The sequence below is a fragment of the Pistacia vera genome, unplaced genomic scaffold (genome assembly GCF_008641045.1).
Source record: "Pistacia vera cultivar Batoury unplaced genomic scaffold, PisVer_v2 Contig223, whole genome shotgun sequence".
Classification (NCBI taxonomy): domain Eukaryota; kingdom Viridiplantae; phylum Streptophyta; class Magnoliopsida; order Sapindales; family Anacardiaceae; genus Pistacia; species Pistacia vera.
Window position 1 is genome coordinate 1,974,512 of NW_022196028.1, and position 10,026 is coordinate 1,984,537.

The following is a 10,026-nucleotide window of genomic DNA, read 5'->3' on the forward strand; positions in this document are numbered from 1 at the left end:
CCATACTGTTAAGTGTACATTTATTGGTTATAGTCTTCAGCATAAAGGTTATCTGTGCATAGATCCTTCTAGTCGAGTCTATTCATGTCAAAGTGTTCACTTTGATGACTTTGATTTCCCATTTCATACCTCTTCTAATTCGCTTCAACATCTGCTAATGCTGCTACGTCTGAGTCCTTGCCATCTGTTCCTATCTCTTCGTCCTGGTCTATTTCTACTTTTGTATCTCTAAATAATTTGTCTGGTAATTTTAGTCCTACCACACGTGATCAGTCAGAATTCCCAGCCAGGTCCTCATTTAATCCTTCTTTATCCTCTTCTTCACATCTGTCTCCTATATGTCCAACCACACATGATCATTCAAATTTTCCAGTCATATCTCCAAATAGCCCACCTTTTTCATCCTCACAACTATCTCCTGTGTCAACATCTTCTAAACAAATCAATTCTCCTTTTACAGACTCATTTCCACGTTTAGATTTTGTCCTATCTCCTATAAAACTTTCTTCTACCGAGTCATATGATACCATTCCCCTAGTAGTCAGCTTACCTATATCTGATCCTACAACTAACCCTACACAAGACAAGTCCTTAAACACTCATCCCATGCAAACCAGATCCAAAACAAAATCTCTAGAAACTGTCCTCGTATCCACTTCATCCTGTGATATTATGAACCAGTTATAGTATCTAAGGCTCTCTCTCATCCTTCATGGAAGGCAGCCATGCAGGCTGAATTCGATGTACTACAGTCCAACCACACTTAGGAACTGGTTCTAGTTACCTCTGATATGCATCCAATGGGTTGTAAGTGGGTATTCAAGGTTAAAACCAATCTTGATGGCTCAGTTCAACGTTTTAAAGCAAGTTTAGTGGCAAAAGGGTTTCACTAGACCCTTAGGATTGAGTACCTAGAGACATTTAGTCCTGTGGTAAAATCTCCAATAATTAGAGTTATCTTGAGCCTTGCCGCTACGGGTGGGACATCCAACAAGTGGATGTTAATAATGCATTTTTGAATGGGGAGCTCACTGAAACAGTTCACATGGTACAGCCTGAAGGCTTTGTCAGTACACAACATCCCCATCATGTTTGCAAATTAACCAAAACACTTTATGGTATCAAGCAGGCACTAAGGGCTTGGTTCGATAAGCTCAAGAAGGTCTTCCTTTCATAGGGTTTCTTACACTCTTTAGCTGATCCCAGTCTCTTTATATATCAGCAATAAGAAATACAACTATATATTTTGGTTTATGTCAATGACATACTCCTTACTGGCAATGACTCAAGCCTGGTTCACAAGATCGTTGCCAACCTCAACACTCAGTTTGCTCTAAAAACTCTAGGTTCACTACACTACTTTCTCGGGTTTGAAATTACTAGAGATAAATCTCATCTGCACATAAACCAGGCAAAGTACGCAAAAGATTTACTGATTAAAACCAAAATGCTGGACTGTAATCCCTGCCCCACTCCCACGGCTGTTGGCACCAAATTAGCTCTTGAAGATAGTGAACCATTTGAGACTCCGGCTCTCAATCAAAGTACAGTTGGTGAACTGCAGTATCTCACGTTGTCCAGGCCTGATATCTCCTTCTCAGTCAACAAATTGAGTTAATTTTTAAAGGCTTCAACATAGTTGCACTGGCAAGCCTGTAAAAGCCTTCTTCGGTATATCAAAAGGACCTTAAACCATGGTGTGTTATTCAATCCTAATAACTGATTTAATTTAATCTACTATACAGATGCTAACTGGGCCTACAATCCTTTACAGAGACGCTCTACTAGTCACTGTCGTGTGTACCTTAGGTCTAACCTGATTCAATAGAACTCCAAGAAGCAAAAAGTAGTGGCGTTATCCTTCACTGAGGCAGAATACAGAGCCTTAGCTCAAGGTTCTACTGAGTTAGCCTGGTTTTGTAGCTTATTTTCTAAAATTGGACTGTCAATACCAGAGATCCTTATCATATGATGTGATAACCAGAGTGTAGGGTCACTTGCTTCAAATCCTGTTTTCCATGGTAGAACAAAACATATTGAGTTGGATGCTCATTATGTTCGAGAGTAAGTCACCTCCAACAAGCTTAAAGTTCAGTTTGTTCCTACTAAACATCAAACTGCTGACATAGTTACTAAAGCTCTCTCAGCTTCCAGATTTGAACTACTTCGTGAAAAGCTCAATGTTAAACCACCTCTTGTTGTGCATGAAACCTATGGTTTAGTGAATTCTACTTCTGGTGCTTAGTTAGAGCTATTTGATCATCTTAAGCAATTCATGAAATGCAGCAAGTTTCATATTTTTTTTTATGGTCTGCAGTTTTATTTGTGAAATGCAGAACTTGGAATTCATGTAGTAGCTTTCCTGTGTCATAAAGAAATGCAACAATCTTTGTTGTGACCTTTTCCTTGTTAATCAGGTGAGAAGGTTTTGTTTAAGAGAGGATATTAGGATATGAGAAAGAACGTGATGAGAAAAGGGAAGAAGTGTGGAAGTTTTGTTTAAGAAGGGATGTTAGGATATGACGAAATCTGACCATTGATTGTAGTTGACGAGTCAGGAAGTTAGTTTTGATTCTATTACAAAGCACATGCAAAATACATGCAGTGCACATGTATATAAACACATCACGCATGTATCACCTTTATCACCATCAATAACAAACCTGAGTTTCTCTCTTTCTGCTCTGTTTTTCTACATTTTCTGTTAGTGTTCTAAGTATATCCTTGCAAAAGCAATTGTCAAGAATTCTCCTATATGACTAGCAGTGATATATGTAGATACAAAACCGAATATTACGAAAATAACAAATATAAAAACAAGAAATAAAGAACAAACAATTATGATCACATCCACCGGGAGTTGTTTCTTGCTTTCTTTGAGCTCAACAAGTCCGTTATCAGTGAAGGATGTAGTAACTTCTACCTTGACAAGAACAATATTTGATGAATCAGCGTTGGGATCTTTTACTGCAAATCTCAAAGGAAGCCTTTGCATTATGCAGTCTCCATTTGTAGTACTAAATAGTGCTACTTCGCAATTACTATCCTCCAAACATGCTTGTTTACAGTCTTCTTTGGATACTTGTAGAACTTTATATGAAACATCTTCAAAGATATAATTATCCAATTCCTGAATGGTGTAGTTCACAGCTCCATGCTGGTTTGAGAAATTTCTTTGACAACCTGAATATTGATTTTCTCGGTCAACATATACAAATCCTTCAAGACATATACAGCCAAATTTCTAGTTCTGATTTATAATACAATAGCTATTAAGGCTTCACAGACCCTTAGGCACACACTTATCTTTCGGAGATTCCCACACAACTAACCTTGAACCATTTTTTCTTAAATTGTATGAATATAATCAGAATATCCCATCCCAATCAATTTTCATCAAATAGATTGTTCCTTTATTAGGTTGATATCTTCCCTATATTATATTTTTTACGTGGAGGCCTCTAGAACTAACCATGTAAAGATGGCCATCGACATCATGTTTTACTTCATAATCCGACTGGTTTGTATCTAACACCCAAGTATTTGATGCCCAATATGTTGGGGTAAGGAATGTTTAGCAGAAGTACCCGGTTGCCTAGATTTTAAAACTTCCTCCTCATTGTGCCATTATGATCAAGGTAATAACGATTTAATGCAAATAACACATGCATGTATATATGTATCAAAGACATGAAATACAAAACAAGAGTAAGAAAAGGTTACCAACTCCTTTGCTATTTTCTTTCTCCTTATTGAATCCTCACTGAGTACCCCAAGTGTGGTACCTCTAGATCGATACACACAGGATCTCTCGCCGATGAGAATTAACCCGCTGTAATGGAATCAAGAACAACTTCTTCCTTAGGATGGTAGAGAATATCGGTGGCTAGGGTTTTCTTATAATTTGTCTCTTCTTAGCAAATAATGAACCCTAAGCCTCCTTTAAATAGCCACCGAAATTGGATTAGTAGGCAATCCCTAGAATATATTATTCCAGTTTAAGTTATTCTCTGACAGATTAACTAATAACTAAATCTAGGCCCATTTGAGTGCTAGCCCAATTTAAGTCAAAGTTTACTTATTAAATCCATTTATAAAGCCTCCTTATTTGGACTTAATTTTTAATTTTTTAATTTAACTAATTAATCAACAATTAAATAATTTATCCAATTACAAAAATACCCTTTTAACCAATACTACTAACTAGTCAATTAAGACTTTTGGAAACTTTAATATCCTCATTAATTCCTTAATAAGAAAATCCTTGATTCCCATCAAGCTTAGAAATCCATAATGTATGTGACCTTTCTAGGTTCATTTATCGATTGGCAGTAAGATAAATATCAACTCTTGATATCTATCTTCCTTACAAACCATGAGCAATACCTAACAGTATATCATGGCCCCCAATCAATGAATGAAATAGGATCATATGAACCTATAATATTGAGTGTTTTAGACATGTCAACTCATTCCCTCCGATGTCGTCTTCCGATCAAGTGCAGACCATGGTATAGTCAAATCCTTAACTTGATCACATAATTCGGATCATCTTAAAATGTAAAATTGTGTTTCTATGAAATCATTCATAAAACACAAATGCTTTGGCCAAAGACTTCCTCCACATTCGTTGATCCCTTGGAACACTTAAACTCATAATATCCGAGCCATCAGATTCCTTATTGAAAATGCATATGACTCTATACATGATCAACTCATGACCAACAAGCACTACACACTAGATACAGTAAAATCTCTCTATAGTGGTACTCTATATAGGAATAAACTTTATATAGTCATAAAAAATTCTAGTCTCAATTTGGGATAGTTATAAATAAGAATAAACTCTACATTGTAATAAGTTATAATTTTTCTAATTCCCGTCTTAAGGAAAGTTGCCTCTACATAGTAATAATTATTTGTATATTACAAAAAATATATTTTATGTTACATTAAAGGTTTAAGATGAAATAAAATATTTATCTAAAGTTGTTTGGGACAATGATATATGCTTTAGAGTTGTTACCACATATTTTAACTTGGGAGTGCGTAATAATTCGCTAGCATGGACACCTTCTTATTAAAGCCAAAATATTTGCTTCTCAAGCATGTTTAGATTTTCCTGGCACAAAACTTTTTGTATTTCCGTACTATTATCCTCAAAATTATTTCCTTTCTCTTCTTATCTAATTGCAGTAATGATTTTTTCTTCAGTTAAAGCATACATGATTTGTTGCTCATTTGGATAATCAATGAAGAAATTAATATCCATTTGATTAGTGTAGTGAAGTTGTCAAATCTAATCACTCATCCACTTCATTTGTAACTTGCAATTCATCAACATCGGGGGTCCTAATTTTGGAGTGCTTAAAACCATTGGCAATTGTCTGAAGCTTCACATCAATTGACCATGCATCAACTGTATTTATAGTTACATCAATGACTCTTATCTTTGTTAGTTCCAAGACACGATCTTCTATCCGTTTCAAAAATAGGCAATTGAAGCGCTAAATTGAAATCCTAATACTATTAAAATATGAATTGAAATCCTAATATTGTATTACTAAAACATGACTTGTAAAATAAGAAATCAAAACAATAATTTTTATAGCTACACCTCTATTAAGTTATAATCTCCTCATATTAATAAAATTAGTTGATCCCATCATTATGACTATAGAGAAGTTTTACTGTATAAACAATCTAATGATAATGTACAGAAGAACCATGAGCTCCCATGTACAAGACATGATTGCATCTCAGGTCTAGGGATAAAGTGACGCTAATGCACATAACGATGATCATTGACTAAAGATATTATACCCATGTGATCAATTGTCCAACAATCACATTCGATGCTTCATTCTCTAATAAATCACCTCATCACTCGTGCCCTTACGATATGAGTCTCATCACCCAAACATCAACATCTCATGCTAATCAATCGTGGCACGTAGTAATTCTGATCTTGTGATAATATCGTCTCAATTATTTTCACATCCGATCAAGAACAAACTTAAGAGTGAGTCACATGAAAGAATCCTAATACTCATATTCTCAAATTCTTTAAAAATAGAATTCTTTCCAAAACAAGCTCAAGGGCATATGCAACTTAATTTAATATAGATGACACAAAGTAGCATAGAATAATCGTCATTTTATTAATCATAACACATTACAGAATTTATATATAAATGTTTCCCTAAACCTTTGTCCTATCATTGGTTTTAAGGCATATACACTAACAAACTCCCACTTGCACTAAAACCAATCGCTATGGTATCCAATACCCATCTTCTCAAGATGGCGATCTAATTGTAACTGTGTCATAGGCTTTGTGAGTGGGTTAGCTGCTAACAGTGTCTTTTGCATGATAATTTAACCACCTCCAATGTACCCATTGATTATATGATATTTTTGCTGAATATGCTTAGTTTTCTGGTGAGACCTTGGTTCCTTGGATTGTGCTATCACCCCATTGTAATGTGCTCTCAATTGATGGAACCATACCAAGTTCTATTATGAATTTCTTGATCCATATCGATTCCTTTGCGGCCTTTGAAGCAGTAATATACTCAGCTTCTATAGTGGAATCTATAGTTGTAGCTTGTTTGGAACTTTTCCAACTAACTACTCCTCCATTACAAAGAAAAATAAATCCTGATGTAGATTTTCTATCATTGACATCTGATTTGAAATCTGAGTCTGTATACCCATCAATTTTTAATTCAAAACTACCGTATGTCAAAATTAAATCCTTAGTTCTTCTCAAGTACTTAAGGATATTTTTTATTGCTACCCAATGCTCTTCTCCAGCGTTGGACTAATATCTGCTTGTAATTCTTATAGCATAAGCTATATTAGGTCTTGTACATAGCATAGCATACATAAGACTACCAATTGCTAATACATATGGTATTCTGCTCATGTGTTCTCTATCCTCAGGCTTCTTGGGGCTCATTGATCTAGATAAATGAATCCCATGCCTAAAGGGTAGACGACCTCTCTTAGAATCTTGCATGTTAAATCTCTTTAATACCTTTTCTATGTATCTTTTGGATAATTGACACGACCTATCCCCTGACCCTCCCTATCCTATAAGCTCCAAGTGCACTGATAATCCGAGGATTATACTGATTTATCTAGGCTTTTTGGCCAGATTTTGGATACTTCTTATTTCATTTGTGCCTGAATTCCAACTTAATTGCATATATTATATGTTTCAGGCCAAAACATGCAGTTAGAGCAAATAATGAGCGGAATTGAGTTTCTGGACCCAGAAGCAAGCGAATCTCAGGATTCGGGGAAATTCTGAAGCGGATTTGAAGCACTATGAAGTTTCTTCCTATTGGAGAGCACCAAAGATTGAAGACTCAAGCAAGGAAGCAAGCGGAGGGCACTTCCATAATTTTAGAATTGTTCAGAAGACTTTGCTGTGGCGAAGTACTTTCTTCGCCGCGATGATAAACTCTCAGGACGGATTAAGATATTTAAACCAACTCGTTGCGAATTTTAGTTTTTCAAAACTGTGCATTTTATTTTAGGTGAGAGTTTTAGGTTTTGTTGGACCGACTATATAAGAAAAACTTAGCCATTTTAGAGGGGGGGTTTGTCATTTTTGGGAGAAAAGAAGAGAAGATTGGAGATTGAACTCTTTGGATTCATCAAATAGGGAAGATTTTTGTTCTCTTTTCTTTATTCCAACATGTTGAATGCATTGTTTACTGTTTTTATTTCTATTTGTGTTAATTTTAGTATGATCTAACTCACTTTGGGTTAGGGTTTTGATGTAATTGGGATTTTTATGATTAATCAATAAATTAATGTTGCCTCTACATTCTAATACATGGATTGTGTGATTACTCTTGTTTTTATTGAAATTAATTGTTGAACATGATGAGATTGAGAAATGAATCATGTATAAGCTTCTTAGGGTAATTGCCATTGTTGTATTGAACGCTAGAGATAGGTTTGAGAATCAATGAAATCAGTTTAGGATTTCATTAGCTTAATGAACTTGGAACTATTAATCTTCATTTTGTTGGGTGCGGAAGCTTAATAGGGAAAAGTAGGAAAACATAGCCTGAGAAGGTATGTTTTACACATTAGGGAGTCCGATTTACAATCTGTGCATGTGAGTGTAGAAGTAATATAATTTGTAGATTAATTCATAAAATCCTAGTGAAGTCAAAACCCTAACCGTTTGTTTTTAATTGATATTTCTCTTGAATTAACCTTGCTATCTTTAATTAGTTTTTAAGTATGTAGTAATTCTTGTTTTTACTTTAGCCTAAATTTCTCCCGCAAATCCAAACATCTTCAGTTTCTCCAACTCGATAAACAACTAGGAAAATCAGTGCTTAACAAACAATCCTCGTGGGAACGATACTCTACTTATCACTCTATTACTTTTTGCGACTAGTGCACTTGCTACACATTACATGTTGTAATTTCAACACATCAAGTTTTTGGCACCGTTGCCAGGGATTGATTTTTGTGTTAACATTGAACTTTTCTTGTGTTAGCTAGATTGGAGTTTAATTTTAGTTTTAATTGTTTCCTAGTTTAATTTTGTTGTTCTTTTCTGTTAGCCTGTGATCTCCCACTTTCTTTCTTTCTGTGTAGTTTATGCGAAAAGCTAGACGTCATCCAGTGGTTCCTATTGATCTAGAGATTGAAAGAACCGCAAGAAGACTTAACAAAGAAAGAAGAGAATGAGAGGCCATAGTCATTGAGATGGCAGAAAACAAAACATTGAGGGAATTATCAGTACCCACGGTTGATGGCAATGGTCCAAGTATAACTAGGCCACTAGTGCAAGCCAATACTTTCGAAATAAAGCTGAAAATCATCCAGATGATCCAATAGTTGGTACAATTTAAGGGAGATCTGAAGGAAGATCCAAATTCACACATTGCAAACATCTTGGAGATCTACGATACCTTGAAATCAAACGGAGTGTCAGATGACACCATCAGATTAAGATTGTTTCCTTTTTCATTAAGGGATAAGGCAAAGGGATGGTTAATGGCACTACCACCAGGAATAATCACAACCTCGAATGAACTAGCATAGAAGTTCCTTACTAAATACTTCCCTCCAGCGAAATCTGCAAAGATGAGAAATGATATCACATCGTTTCTACAGGAAGAGACTGAGTCACTTTATGAAGCTTGGGAAAGATACAAGGAACTACTGAGAAAGTGTCCACACCATGGTTTTCTAGTTTGGATGCAAGTCCAAACATTCTATAATGGGTTGATGGTTAATATGCAAACGATAGTGGATGCAGCATCTAAAGGAGCATTGCAAAACAAGACAGCGGAAGAAGCTTATGAGTTGCTTGAAGTCTTGGCAAGTAAAAACTATCAAAGACCTAATGAGAGAATGCAATCGAAGAAGTCTATGGGTATTCATGAAGTTGATGCTTACACGACCATTTTAGCCCAACTTACAACACTTCAGAAGCAATTAGGAGGTATGCAAGTGAATTCTATTAAAACACCTCAACTGACATGTGATGTTTGTGTAGGTAACCATGCGAGCAATGAATGTCAAGTGGAGAACACCTTCGCTTCAGCTTCATCATCATCGGAACAAGTCAACTACTTGGCAGGGAATCAAAGACAATAGAACAATCCCTTCCCCAACACGTACAATCTTGGTTGGATAAATCATCCAAACTTGTCTTAGGGCAATCAAAAACAGCAAAATAACCAATGGAATCAAAGAACAATGCCAAACAATCAAGTAGGGGTGAATAATCAACCAGCGGATCAAAGATTGTCAAAATTGGAGGATATGTTCGAGAAACTCATGCAAGAGACCACAGGTTTCATGAGTGAGATGAGGGCAAATTTCAGAAACCAATGGGCGTCCATTCAAAACTTGGAGGTACAGGTGGGGCAAATAGTAGAAAAATTGAATGAGCGGCCATAGGGTTCCCTACCAAGCAATACAGTGACAGATCCACGTGAACAAGCAAATGCAATAACTCTACAAAGTGGAACAGTCTTGGAAGAAGTG

General features: G+C 35.8%; 1 non-coding gene across 1 annotated transcript; it reads right to left on the bottom strand.

Annotated features, from left to right (window-relative positions):
* Positions 1–9,114: 9,114 nt before the first annotated feature.
* On the bottom strand, positions 9,115–9,221 carry LOC116130708. Its single transcript, XR_004128110.1, has one exon. It is a non-coding gene; the product is annotated as a small nucleolar RNA R71 (small nucleolar RNA).
* Positions 9,222–10,026: the final 805 nt, after the last annotated feature.